Here is a 15762-nt window from a genome sequence, read left to right as displayed (position 1 = left end):
GCTATTGTCCACTAAATACCCAGCACTTAAAACTAAACAACAACAAAGCCCAAAAAAACCTTACTTACAATTAATCTAAGTATTTGAAAACCCCTTAAGTTCTAATTGGAATGTTCGGTTTTCTTCCAGATGCCTGGCATTCTGTATAGACAGGAATTCTGAATCACTGACTCATTTATTCCTTTCTGTTCTAGACCACCTTCACTTCATATTGTACTAATCTGGTGCTTTCTGTTATGTTGACAGTCTTATTATTGTTAGTTGGCTTTTAGGCTGGGACTTTTAGCTATAAATGTTCATCTTTTTATTTGCAAATGAATAAAATAAAAACTAGGCAACGCCAGGAAGAAATCATGTTCCTTCTGAAAGAAATTTCTGTCTCCTTGGTCTTTTCACTGGTAGCCATCTAAAGCTATAATGTGTTTCTTCAAGAGACCCTAAAACAAGATTCAAAACTGAAAACTTTAGAACCACAGTTTGGAATACGCAGCACAGAAAAACCAGCAGAAACTGTAGACCCCACGTGACAAGAGCAATTTAAAACCATCGAGGGGAGAAATAACCTGGCAAAGTAAGATATCAAAGAATTTGGATCCCGAGTCACAGATGAAAATGTCAAAAGCAAGCAGCTAAGGATAAAATAAGGAATTAAATAAAAAGTTGCTCCTCTGAATTGGGTTCTTTCCAGGTCAACAACTACTGAGTCGTTAAGAAAAACTAGAGTCCAAGAGTTCCTGATTGCCTGTGATAGGCCTGCACTCCCCAGATGGAGTTAGAGCTCTGCCCTTGCCAATAGCACTGACTCACCCACCTCCGCAGGGCGTGCACACCAGCTCCGAAGAGCAAAGGCAGAATCTGGCTGCATCTGGTTGTGTTCCTGGTCAGCTGGCATTTTCGACCTCAGAGTGAGGGGCTATGATTTAAATGTGGACATTTTCTTAAAGTTCAGTTCATCCAGAGTGTGTGTAGAAGCCCAAATGCTGCAGAGCAGTGAGGATTTTCTTATACCAAGAACAAAATTAAATGTTGTCTATCAGCTGGACTAGGGGAAAAAAGTGATCCAAGCCACAGAATATGCTATTAGCATAACTACATGCTATGATAATCACCATGATCATCTCAGCACCAGGGTTGTAATGACTGTGGAGTAATGATGAGGTTGTACCATGCTGGCCATACTCTTTGGGCTGATCGGAGGGATCGTCCTTGTGATTAAGGGCGTTGTAGAACTTGCTTTCCTTGGGTAGACCTGCATTTGCCCTTTCTTTGGAGAGAGTGGCATCTGTGAATACACTTTCCTTTTCCATGAGAGTCTGTCTTACTTTTTTGATGCACAACTTGCAGAAGTCTGCTGTCATAGACTCCCAGAGTCAGCAAGGTCCCTGAGGGTCCCCGAGGCTGCATGTGCGCGCTGCACACAAATAGGGTCAGTTCGGTCACATCTGGCCATTGCAGCAATTTATACAGCTGGGATCCAGAAACACCACTTTCACTGTGCATGCTGTGCCAAGCACCCCACAGAACCCCGGCCTCCAGGAGATCTAGCCACAGCGCTGGATTCTACACAGCAGGCCGCTCATGTGTGGACCAAATGATGCTGTGTGTTATGCTTTGGGAGGAACTGGCACTTGTGCTCTCAGAGTCTCCCCATCTGCTGGCACTTTGCCTGAATTTCCAGCCATTAGAGTCCCTCCTTTGGGTTAAGACAGTGGTTCCCCACCTCTTTTTTTTTTTTCTTTAGTGCAAGGAACCCTTTTTAACATCAAAAAAATTTATGGATATCCCACATTATTAATAGCTATATTTTCAGTTTCTGATGAATGAAAAAAGGTCCAAAACAAACCACTAAAATCTCAGTGGTGCTTCTACACAGATTCATATTTAGTAGATTGTGATAACACCTTAATATATCTGACAAATAGTCACCCATGTATCTGAGAGCCCTATTTATTAAGTTTAGGGATAATGCTTTGCAAACCTATGGATTCATGGATCTCTAAGTCTGCATTTTTACTCCCTCCTTTCCCACTGCACATACCTCGTGCTTTGTCACCAGGATTTATGGCCCATTGAATGGGGCCAGTGAGTTAACCAGCATTTTATAAGTGTTAGTTCTCTGGAACATTGTTTCATAGGGTTCGAAATAAATACGCAAACAAAAAAATTTGATAAAACCTGGGTTACAGACGTCAAGAAATTTTCTTAACTGCAGGACTTCTCAGAGCCTTAACTGTTGAGATGCACTTTGAATCACTACAAAGGAGGCACAGATTTCAGAATTCACTAAACTTCTTGACCCATGGATCCTTTTTCCAGGCATACCTATTGACATATCTGGCAAAAGTGTTCTGAATAACACCACTTTGGGTTAAAACATTATTTCCCAAAGATCTGTTGAATGTAAACATACAACCTGGAAGAGGGAAACCAGTAAGCTTTTTGTCTCCACTAGGATATTACCAAGATTCGCTCCCAAGAGAAGTTGTTGAGTTGCCAAGGGAAAGGTCTTGAAGGAATAGCTTCTCAGACATCTCTCCTCTAAGGAGCCTGAAACATGTGTACAGCGTAGCTCCTTGTTTCAAGTGACATTTATAGCTATACTTAATATCTCATTAGCTTCCTCCCTCTCTTAATAAAAATCGCAGAGGCCAAGAGAGCAAATGGCTGAGAGTCTGTCAGAAAATCACCTAGTACAATGCATGAAAACATTTTGGTACCACAGATATAAATGTCCTCTGGATGTTAAAACAGAAAGTCATAGGGGCTCCTGGGTGGTTCTATTGGTTGAGCATCCGACTCTTGGTTTCGGCTCAAGTCCTGATCTCAGGGTACTGAGATCTCAGGGTTCCACGCTCAGCATGGAGCCTGCTTGAAATTCTCTCTCCTTCTTCTTCTGTCCCTTCCCCTGCTTGATCTCTCTCTCTCTCTCTCTCTCAAATAAATAATTGAATCTTAAGAAAAAAAGAAAATCATATGCAGAATTTTTGTCTTTCACTGAATACAGGTTTTATTTGTTTTGTGCAGCATATAAGGCACACGTCAGTGACGTGGTGGAAAGGCTTGGCTCCATTAGAGCCTGTGTGTCCTGGGTAGATGTGGGCTGGCTGGACACTGCCTTATGGTTTCACCAAGTGTCCCCAAGCCTGAACTTCCCTGTGATGATCCACTTTCTCTCACAACTGCCCCCCACAGAAGCTGAGCCCCAAAGTGTACCTATTAGAGCTGCACACTCTTACACTTAAGATTTGGACTCCTGTTGAAATTCTGACCTCTCTGGAAAAGGTAAAAGTTTAAATGCATTAGTCTTTCACAACCTTAGTGTGACATGGAAAATGGGATTGGTGAGATTGGAATTGTGTGGAGAGCATTAGGGTACTGGGGACAACCCACTGGAGCCACCTAGGAGGGTGTCTCTTGATAGAGACCCCAGGGACTCCAGAGGGAGCCCGTTCTGCCCCAGTTAAATGGCAGAGCTCAAACAGCCAAATCACTGGAGGTAAAACAGAGGGCAGACCATCTGTGCTTGCAGACACAGCTCAACTAATGCAAGGGAGAAAATAAGAGCAATTACTTAGAAATGTTAAAGCCTCAAGCAATTCTTCCTCAATCAAGTGAATATATCAGGTTAGAGTGATTTTTGGACTTGAGGTTACTAGCAGAATTGTTTCAATTTGTCATTCCTCGTTCATGTGTAGACACCGCTAATAAGCACATCTTCACTTCTCACTTATCTCAGTGGAGACATAATTTTGTTTTATAGCCCTTTCACACGACATCATGTTGATCAGTTAATAATTTATCAAGAACCTCTAGCCAAATATTAAAACAAATGTGCACCATAACACATCACTATATCTTTCTTTTGAACCATTCAGAGGGACAGGCATAAAGTTAAATCACAAAACATCTGTGCTTCTTCATGTTTTTGTAATAATGTGATTTTAACTTCCCATGCAATTAGTATGAAAACTGTCCCAATTAAAAGGTTTGAACCAATGTGGTGTTCCTATTAAGGTGTTAAAACATTCATTCTGTCAAATAGGGAAAAAAAATTGGTTCCCTTTGAGATTTTCTCCATTAAACTAGTTTCCTAATTGCTACATGCTATTTAAATAGCTTTGACTTCACTTATCTCAAATGATACAGTTCAATTAGCCTGCAAAAAATTTAGGTCTCCAGTGAAAAGAAATCTCACACACACAAAAATCCAATCTATAGCAGAGAACACAGATATCTATTAAAATATAATTGGTAGATGCCACCTTTTCTTTTTCTTTCTTTATGATCCCAAACTCAATTCCATTCTATTCTCTGAATATGAGCTATTATAATCAATATTAATAGAAGTGTCAACTATAACTACTAAGCATCTACTAGGTACCAAGCCTATCACATGCATTATTGTGGTATTGTATGAATGTCCAATGATACAGATATCATATGCCTTCTACCAGATGAGAAAATGAGATGGAGAAATAATTAGAAAGCTTTTCCAATTACTTAGTGAGTGTCCAAAGTGAGATTTAAACCCATGTCTTTATTACCAAAGTTCTTATTCTTAATCATAGGACCTATCCTGGGGCACCTGGGTGGCTCAGTCGGTTAAGCATCTGCCTTCAGTTTAGGTCATGATGCCAGGGTCCTGGGATTGAGCCCCACATTGGGCTCCCTGCTTAGCAAGAAGCCTGCTTCTCCCTCTCCCTCTGCCTCTCCCCTAGCTTGTGCTGTCTTTCTCTCTTGCTCACTCTGTCTCAAATAAATAAATAAAATCTTAAAAAAAAATCATAAGGCCTATCTTAATCTTTGTTTGCCCTTTAAAAAAATTCATTCAGTGTCATTATTCTTTTCTTTAGTTAATTGAACAGCTAATGTAGGATTAAGGTACAACTGTTCTTTCTTTATGTTATGATTTTTTAAATATATACATAAAACTAGAGAGAATTGTATAATGGATCCCCATATATATACATATGTATAAATCTCTCTGGTTTAATTTCTCTCTCCACTTCTTTTTCAAGAGTATTTAAGGGCACACTCCAGCCATCATGCCATCCATGAATATTTCAGGGTGCATCTCTGTCTGGAGACATTTCCAACGCAGTCACCATGCCATTATCGTGCCAAACAAAGTTATTATCTAAACACGTAGTCTGCATGAGTCAGGGTCCTGGTAGGAAAACAGATGGCTTATTCAAAAGAGGTAATTGAAGAGATTTTAATAAAGGGGTTATTTACCAAGCTGTGGCCAGGGTTCAAGAAAATCAAAGGATAGCGCAGGGCCTGAAGGCTGGCCATCATGAGAAGCTGTTGTCACCTGTCAGCCAGAAGAAGTGAGGCAAGGAATGTTCCTGGAAGTTGGAGAGAAGAGCCTGCCAGAAAGGAGAGAGATGGAGGAATAAATACTTTAATCTCCTTCCTTTCACCCTCAGTGCTCCTTTTGGGGTCTCCCATTGGCCACACCCAATCTGAATTCAGAGGACAAGGGATCCCCAGTAATTAATACAGGGGTCGGCAAGTGTTTTTTCTGTAAAGGACCAGACAGGTAATATTTTTGGCTGTGTGGGCCAGATGTAGTCTCTTGCCCATATTCTTCGTTTTCTTCTGTATACCCCCCAGCTTTATTGAGGTATAGTTTACAAATAAAGTTATGATATTTAAAGTACACGCCATGATGATCTGATATGCAAAAATATGGGGAAAGGATTGTCCCCCACTGAGTTAACATATCCATCGCTGCATATTTACTTGTTTCTGTTTGTTTTCTTGTTTTGGTGAGAACATTTAAATTCTACTTTCTTAGCAAGATTCAATTATATAATGCAGTGTTAACTATAGTCATGTTATACAGTAGATCCTCAGATCTTACTCATTTTATAACTGAAAGTTTATGCCCTTTTACCAGCTTCTCCCTATTTCCCCCAACCCCCAGCTCCTGGCAGCCACTTTTCTATTCTATGTTTCTATGAGTTCATAGAATTCAGATTCTGTTTTCAGATTCCACATATATGTGATACCATGCAGTGTTTGTCTGGTTTATTTCACTTAGCATGATGCCCTCCAGATTCATCTATATTGTCGCAAAGGACAGGATTTCCTTCTTCTTTAAGGCTGAATAATTTTCCATTATATATACATTATATACATTTATGTTATACACACACACACACACACACACACACAATTATATAAAAACATTTTTATTTTTAGCTCACTGGCTGCACATGAGCAAGCCGATGGCTAGATTTGGCCCACAGGTCATAGTTTGCTGATCCCTTTTAGTTCATAAAGACTCTCAGAGAGAGTCAAGTAGGGTATTTGCTTTCTGGAAAAGCAAATGGAAAATATCTAGATACAGTCATTCAAAGAGGGTTTGTTCAAATGACGATCCTAACAAGATCTGCACATTTAGTGGTATTTAATAGCTAAGTCTCTTTATAAACTCTTCCCTCCCCTTTTGGATAAATGCTACTGATTTTGGGGGGAAACAAGTTCCTTTGTCCTGTAGACAAAAGACTTGGCTAATTGCTTTCCTGTAGTGTCCTTCATCATGTTTCTCTGTATTTCCTGTAAACTGTTAGATCGTGAGGCTTGATTGGATTCAGGTTCAGATGTTTCAGAAACAATAATTCGAAGTTGGTACTGTATACTTCCAGTTACATCATATCAGGAGGAGCATGTTTCTGACGGTTCCCCTTTAGGTGATGCCATTAAACTTACGCCTGCTGCTTTACAACAACCATTGATGATTGTTTCCTATATCCACCATTTCATGGCTATGGAAAATGGTATTTTAATTTTAATTCCATAATTCTTCCTGCATTTATTAGCTAGAATTCTTCTGTAATGATTTTCTTTACCTTATTAACTATTTGATTACCCTGAAATATAGTTCATATTGGGAATGCAAGATAAATACTCATTCTTTTCTTTGCCAATTTTAACTAAGTGCCCTAGTGATCTCCGGTGTGATTAATGAGCTTTTAAAAAAAGCACTATTTTGAAATTTTAAAATATTTATATTATATATGTATATAATATATACACAAATCCATAAATTTAAAATAAAAACACACACATAGAGTGTACCAATCTGTTGCAAACATAATTTTTTGTGTTTCTTACATTATCACATTTTAGGCAAATGGTCACTGTGTTTGTGTGTGTATGTGTGTATGTGTGGCTTAAAAGACCAAAAATTAATTAAGTCCAGGAGTCAACATGTGGGCATTTCTGTAATACCCCTAGAGGCTCCGGGGGAGATTCCATTCCTTGTCTTGTCCAGTTTCTGGTAGCCACTGGCATTCTTGGGCTTGTGGATATATCACTCTAATCTTTACCTCTGTCTTGATATGGCCTTCTCTATGTGTCTGTGTGTCTATTATCATATGGATACTTGTCATTGGATTTAGGGCCCCCCTGAAACATCATGAGATTTTTAAATTTAATTACAAGTTCTGCAAACTCTCTTTTTTACAATTAATATCACGTTCAAATTTCAGAGGATTAAAATGTAGACATGTGTTTTTGAGGGCTATCATTCAGTCCACTACCGGTGTCTTTGTGATTTTGTGATGATTGAACTGTGTTTTTTGAGGGCCACTAATGTATTATAAGCTACAATATTGCAAATATAGAATCACTGATTGACATTGTGTTTTACATCAACATGACACATAGTAAAAGTTTGCTAGTGACCTATGAAATATAAAATTATCAAATCAGTGGTAATAAAACAGCAAAACTATGAAAAACATACATTACTTTTGCTAGTACAATTATTTGGTTTTCTGCCACCCTTTGGTTCTATATGTGTATTTTTGTGGTATGGAAGAAGGAAGTAGGGTCAGAGGTTAAAAAATAAAAGAATACATTGAACGGTTTTGCTCCCATTTGATCACAGACACTTGAATAAGCTTGTCATATCTTTGAGGATTTTCTTTGACTCTCCATTGTAAATTTCCTATCCCAATGGCATTCCTAACACTTTTGTATAATAGTAGAATGGCTTATCCATTCTGCAATAGCATAGAAAATTTGGAAGATACAGAGGCATAAGATGCATTTTCTGTATACCTTTTGGAAAAGAAAAAAGTAGAGAAAAAGTTAATTTTTTTGTCTGAAATGTATATGCCTTTATTTCAAAGAATTGTTGTTTCTGAGAGAGAGGACTCTTGGTTGCATTACATGCATTCAGACAGAGGCAGCTTATGTTGTGAAAAATCTGCATTTTGTCTCTCATCGTAGTGACGGCTTGTGGGCTCTTGTGTCCTTTTGGGAGCTTTCTTCCTTCCTTCCAGGGCAGAAAATCTCAGGCTTATCTTATACATTTCCTGCCCTACATCTGCAATCATCACCTCTTTCTCCCAGCAAATCCTGTTTCTTTTAGTAGGAAATGATATTGCGAGCCTACTGTCTTGGTGCTGGAGATCATTCCCTTGCTGGGTTGTCATTGTTTTCCATGTTTATTTCCCTTAAAAATGTCTGTTGTTTTTTTCCCATATAATTAGGTGAATTTAAACTCAGTTGCCCAAAGTCAGTCTGGGTTTACATCTATTCACCCAGTACAGACAAGGGGACCACTTTAAAGTATCCGAGTTAGGATAAGGTATATGACCACCCTACTTACCAGTGACTTAATCTCAGTGCCTGGCTGGGTAAGTTGGTGGAACGTGTGACTCTTGATCTCGAGTGTGAGTTGGAGCCCTACATTGGGTGTAGAGATCACTCAAAAATAAAATCCTTAGGAAACGAACAAACAAGTGTCATCTGTTTTTGTTGGCTGCCCCAAATATGTTTCCTTTATTTTTTAAATCCTGTAATTTCATGAGAATATGTCTTGGTGTGGCTCTCTGGGTCAATTTCTCAAATAAATACATAGTGTACTCTTTCAATATGTAGGCTTGAGTCTTCTTTTATTTTAAAAAAGCTATCTTGTTTTGTAGTTTATAGGGATAGTTCTGTGCCATGGCTTTGAATTTTTCTTGTAAGAGTCTAATCATACATATTGAAATTTCTTTATCCATACTCTGTAGCTATTGTTTTCTTCTGTATATTCTTAGTTTTCTTTGATTTCCTCGTTTTCTTCTTTCTGCCTTCCATTTTTCTTACTATCCACTCTCTCTGTTACTGAGTCTTTCATGTTTCTTTTAGTTTCAGACTTCATTATGAAGTGGGTTCTTTTTTCTTTCTTTTCAACAGTTTTTTCCTGAACCCTGACAGAACTTTTTCATATCCTGCTGGCTTTCACACCATCATTTCTGATATTTTCTACTTGTAAGTTATGCTAAGTTTTCATAGTTCCCATACTGTTCTTATCTGTATCTAAGCCCTTTTGTATTATTAAGCTATGGTTTTTATCAGCCTCATGATCATATTTTTCTGGTATGCCTTCATCAATTGTTAATTTCCCCCTTTTTTTCCATTCAGTGTCCTAATATTGGGTTTAATCGTGATTCTTTTCATTTTCTCTCGTTTATTTGAGATGCCCCTCCTTTTTTTCTTATTCTTTGAGAAGGAGATTCCTGTCAGGTCAGGGTATTTCCTAGGGAAGTGGTTCTGAGGCCCCCCTCTCTGTTGTTGCCTTGAAGTATTAAAAAATACAGCCTTTCAGTTCAATAGTCCTGCTTCCCCTGGACCTCCTTTTCCTTGTAGGAGTTGAATCTTCTCTCTGTTTTTCATCTGTTCTACACTGCTGTTTTTATTTTTATTTTTATTTTTCTGTATGAGTAGCAATTTGTCTCTGAGTCGGTCTCATCTTCCCAGAAGGATATTTCTGAGGCCCTCGAGAGATTAGGCTGCCCAGGCCCCTGTGATTTCCTCATGGGTGCACCCATCTTCTCACGACAGCCCGTGGAGCTCTTCCCCGGTATTACCAATTACCAGTTGGTTGTTTCCAGGCTTGCTTGCTGAGGATTCCACTGAGAGGGAGCTCATCTCACTTTGGGAATGAGCATGTGATGCAGTTCCTGGGTTCCAAGTCTCTTGAGACCATCGGAACTCTCTTTTCTGTCCACAAGTGCCAGCCCCTCACGTGTCTGGAGCAGGCTCTGTTGATGGTGGTTTGGCATTGATCACTTTCTGCTCTGGGGCTCTGGGGAGCTCCTTGTCATCTCATTTTGCTGAAGATGCTATCTGTTTTATTTTTAAATCTTGTTATTCTGGTTTACCTATCTGTTTTGTTTTGTTATATGAGAAGATGTAGGGCTATTTAAACAGTATGCTGCTATAATTCCTTTGTTCTGTCTAGAAATTTGAAATCACTTTTAAAAAACTGACCTGACACAGTTAAGTTTGGAAGCATAGAAAATAAGACAGGACCTCATAGGATTCAACCCCATGCCACTTGGGGAAAACTTCAACCTGAATCAGGAATGAGCTTCCCATACCAGGCCCAGCTGTCTGCAACTGCCATCAGTGCTTCTGACAAAATGGCAAGGAGGACACCGTTTGTTTCTGGCTGCTTCCCTCTGCTTTACTCACCACTGTGTCTGGGCCAGTGAGCACAGGGGCTGGAGTCTTCTGAGCCTTGCTGGTATGGGTCATTCTTGGGCAGACATTAGGGGATATGGGCCATGCATTCAAAGTCAGGCCATGTCAGGCTAAGTCAGAAAATTTGGACTTGGGTGAAGGCAGAGGGATACCATCTGTGAGCCAAGGTACGGGCCAAGGAGTCCACAGGCAGAGCCCACAATTGCTTTGGAAGGGCTGAGGAAGCAGGTGCCCTGATGGGCAGCCAGCCAGGCTGAGGCTACTCCACCTCCTATTTGCTCCTGTGCTTGGGGCCAGATCGGCTGCACTGAAAATGTTCACTCACTGTCTGTTGCTTAACAGGGCTATGTTCTTGGACGATGGTGGGGAACATAGTGGAGCATCTCCATCTGGAGCCTTAGAAACTGGTCATAGGTTTTGTCCCCATTGATGGAGCTGCCATTCTTATTGGAATAATTATTTCACACACAACACAATTATAACTTGAAAATTCTCTTGCTCAGTATTTGAGGGCAGATCAAAACCACTTAAAACAAGTACCCTCGACGACCTTCTCCTTTCCTCAAAAGGACTCCATCTCTTCATGATTTTTTTTGTCCCTGTTGGATCAGAGAAAAAGACAGGGCTCTTTCTCACCAAAGCTAAAACCTCAAGTGTTCTGGAGGAGAAACATCCAGGAGATGTTCAATGGAAAAACATTGGTACCATTTGCTAAATGCTTATTATTTGCGAGGCCCCATGCCGTGGGTATCAGTCACATTATCTAATGTAGTTTTTACAGAAAGTTGCGTGGTTGGGGTACCAGTTAAGGTTAGTTGTAGGTAACATAAACCACCCTCACTATTCTAAGTAAGAAGAGATTTCAAAGAGGGAATTCAGTGCTTAGGAAATCAGCGAGAGTGTCAGAGAAGTGGGCTCTAAGCTAGTCCTTCAGCAATGACTCCCAGAAAACAGCACAGACCCAACCATCATGCATGGCAGAACCTAAATTATAGTAGACATCCTTGCTGAAAGGGAGCCATGGACATGCAGTTTTGGTTTTCGGGCCTCAATAATACAGGCAGGCACAGCAGGAAGGCTCTGACCCCATTCACTGATGAGCAAATGGAACTGGCTCCAGCCAGAAGAACCAGTCACGTGACTGAAAACAAGTACCAGCGCTGAGCCCAGATGTGAACTCATGTTCTCAAGCCCGCCACTCTTTGGCCTGCCCAAAAAGGCATCTGTGGTCAAAGAGGAGTGAGAAAGCCTAGTTTCTAAGCATGATCAGGGCTTCCTTAACAACAGACGTCACTCCTTGACTGTGCCACGTAATTACCAGTTACTGGTTTCACCATCACTTTTTTCCTCTCCCATCAAACTGCTCAAATGTGGGAGGAATCTTCTAGGATCTCACAACTTAAGAAAACGACTGTCCTGGCTTTCAGTCTACTGTACGTGGACAGTTTCATACTTTGACTTATTGTACTGGACTGTTTCCAAAGGTGGCAAATTATACTGCTTCAGTTTTTCATGGGAAAATAGTTATTTACATTAGTAAAAATTAAGTTTGACTTAAGATGGAGTAAAACAAAAGTACTGGTTCCTTCTGTGAATGGGCCTCAGAAAGTTCTACTATCAGAATGCTCCAGGCCATTCAGTCATTCATTCATTCACTTACTTCTTACATCCTCATTTGTTGGGCAATTGTTTGTTGAGTGTCCATTATATGCCAGGAAGATAGTGGTATATAAACAAGCATCATCCCTGCCTTCATGGTGCTAATAGTCTAAACATGAGGACAAACATTAAATCACTGTGGAGAGGTTTGGCACAAGGGAGGAATGTTACTGTGGGAGTAACAGCAGAAGGGTGAGCACACGCCTCCCTGGAGGAGTTTCATCTAAGCTGAAACCTGAAGGATTTGTAGAGGTTAGCAAGACAAAGGAGAAAGGGACGGGATGGGTGTTCTCTTCAGAAAGGGGCTGCAAAGCCAAAGTTCTGGAAAGGGGAGGGAGCGAGGTACATTTGAGATAGTGAATGAGGAGCAGAGTGGTTGGAATGTGGGTAGGGAGGACAGTGGACCAAAATGAGTCGTCACTCCCAAAATGGGAGGTCATTTGCAGACTTGTAGGTTGATAGGTTGATTTAGCAGAATGACACCCTCCGTTCTGTTCAATGCGGTCATTTGAAGTTGCTGCTAAGCCAGATGGAAACACATACTGAAATAGTGAGTAACAGGTTAATGGGTTCCTGTTAGTAAAGAGAAGCAGATGCTACTGGACCATACTACATGCAATTAAGAGATCTTTTTTCTTATTATGTATATTGTCCCTTTGTAATGCAGAGGGAAGAGATGACAAAGATGCACTCTTTGTAAAAGTCTGTTTCTAATGCTCAATGAATATTAGAGCAATGACATAGAAAATTATCATCTTTTAAAGATGCACTCATATTTTTCAGTATTCCAAAAATCAGGCCTTCATTGTTCAATTATAAAGAATAGATATTTCCATGTTAAATAGTTAAATTTTTGTCTTTCATGTTTGCCCCAAGATTTCCTATATTATTCATGAAAGGTGGATTATTTCATAACAATTTATTACAATGTTTCTCTTTCCCCAAAGCTTTGAGTTTTAGGACATTCAGGTGGTGGGGCAAGTGCTGGTGACTGGGGATCTGGTGGAGGTGGTCTCAACTGGAGGCAGTGGGACAGCTGGAAGGAGACTGCAGACAGGTGGTACGGAGGAGAGCGTGCCACCCCACAAGAGGTAATAGCTAGGCGGCCATTGGCATCTGCCAAGCCTGTAGTATCTTTGGGCCGTGGGTGAGGGGTGGGGGGCCTTGACCTATAACTGATGTAACCTTGAGGTTACGTCTTTGATTATCTGGCTCCCATCAGTATGGACAGGACACTAGAGCAGGTTAGAAGACGTTAAGGTCCATAATAAATTCACTTTCACGTGTGTAAGAATGAAATGAGTGACAGTGGAGTGGTGGCAGATCCAACACACAACAAGAACAGGCTGGAGGCGAAGTCTGCTTCTGCCTTCCAGGGATTGGGTCAACTTCTGTTGCTCTCTCTTCCATCCCACTCATTCTCTCAGAAGGTATTCAGTGAGCCCCTACGAGGCGCTAGGCTCTCTACTAGGTTTTAGACCAACAGCAGTTTATTAAATCATTCAACATTTATTTATTATCAGTGACGTGCCAGGCAATGTTCTGATCACTGGTAAAGAAGACAGACAAGGATTCTGCATTCACAGAATTTTTGCATTCAATGGATATTTGAGATGTAGAAATGTAGAAAAGTGCTAAACAGAGAATTTAAAATCAGGTACATAATTTTAACACAGTGGCTACTTTAATTTGGATGGTGGGGAAGTCTTCCTGAAGGAGGTGACCTATGTGCTGAGATCTGAATGGTAAGAAGAGTAGTCCTGTGAAGATCAGGGAGAAGAGAATTCCATACAGAGGAACAGCTAGTATAAAAGCTCTATATCAAGAATGAGTTTTTCATGTTGGAGGAAAATGCAAGTTCTTGTAGTTGAAGCTTAGTGAGAGAGAGGTACAAGAAAGCCTGGAGAGGTAGAGAAAGATATTTGGGGACTCCTAGGTGAGGATAAGATGCTTGATTTTCCTAAGTGCATTGGAAAGCCACTAGAATTTTTTTCAAAATTATCCCATCTATCTTTTTCTGTCTGTCCATCTCCATAGAAAATATATTACATACATGATATGTTACTGTAGATATCATTCTTCAACTTCCCTTTTTCACTTAACAACATGCCTTGAAAATCTAAGCCACTGGAGATTTTTAAGCAGAGAAATGACAAGATATGATTTAGATTTTTAAAAATATGACTCTGGAAGCTAAGGGGGAAATGCATGATATATGTCTTTGTTTTAGCTGCTATAACAAAGCACAATAAACTGGATGTTTTAAAAAACAAACATTTCTTTCTCACATTTTGGGAGACTGGGAAGTCCAATATCAAGGTGCCTGCAAATTTGGTGCCTGGTGAGAACCTGCTTCCTGGTTCACAGATGGTTGTTCTTGCTGTGTCCTCATATGGGGGAAGGGACAGGGAGCTCTCTGAGGTCCCTTTTATGAAGATACTAATCCTATACATGAGGTCCCTGTCTCATGACCTAATCATCTCCCAAGGACCCCATCTCCAAATGCCATCACATCAGGGATTAAGTTTCAGTGTGTGAATTTGGGGGACATAATCATTCAGTCCATTGCATTATGATAATAGGATTCTATGAGGTATGGAGAATGGAGTGTATGAGGTACAGAGAATGAAGAGTGACTGAGGTTGGACTCAGCCCTCAAAGGGCTCAGTCTCTCTTCTCAGCACATTTGTTCTTGGGGTCAGTCTAGTTGCCTGTGTACTTGTCCTTGCTCTCTTACACTGAACTGTGAGATCCCTGGGGCCAAGCCAGTGTCTTTCTTGTTGATCTCTGTGTCTCCAATGTTTAACCAGGTGCCTGACACTATACTAGATGCTCAATGAATGTTTGTTAGATGGGTGAATTAACAAGGTTAGACAGTTTTATTAATAAGTCACCTTACACTGAATAGCATGGCTTTCTTCCCATGATTGGTCAGTGTTCATGATGGACTAACCACTGTGAGTGTTTTGCTGTGACCACAAATTGGAAACCAATGATTAGAGAGTTTAGTGTTATCTCTTTGGGAGGATGGACAGCATTTAGGATGGTGAAAAGCCCAGAAACTAATTCATATAAAATGACTAAGAATACTAGGGGTGTTGATGCTGGAGAAAATTTAGGGTAACGTGGCAGGTGCCTTCAAATATGTAAGGAATTGTTATATGGAAGAGAGAGTGTACTTATTTTATATTGCTTGAGGGAAAGAGGCAGGAGCACAGGATACCCATCCCAAATAAATAAAAACAATTTTTGACAGCCACCCAGTAATAAAATAGGTCCTCTTGTGAGGTAATGAGCACATTGTCTCCAGGGATATTCAAACAGAAATTAGATATTAATTTGTCAGGGATGCTGCAGAAGTGCCTCCTGGATTTTATATTATGACAATAATAGCTACCCTGTATTTAGCACTTTACCCTGCTCCAGACACTCTGCCAAGAGCTTTACAAATCTTATCTTATTTAATTTTCATAACAACTCTATGTGGTAGGAATTATCTATTTTTTTTAGATGAAGAACCTAGGCCTAAAGAAGTGAAGTGATTTTTACAAGGGCATACAATTGGTAAGTGGAAGAGCCAGGAATGCATCCAGGTCTCTCTGACTCCAAGTTCTT

The sequence above is a fragment of the Ursus americanus genome, chromosome 16 (genome assembly GCF_024610735.1).
Source record: "Ursus americanus isolate L20-20 chromosome 16, mUrsAme1.1.p, whole genome shotgun sequence".
In the NCBI taxonomy this organism is placed as follows: Eukaryota; Metazoa; Chordata; class Mammalia; order Carnivora; family Ursidae; genus Ursus; species Ursus americanus.
Note: the sequence above shows the minus strand (reverse complement) of the source record.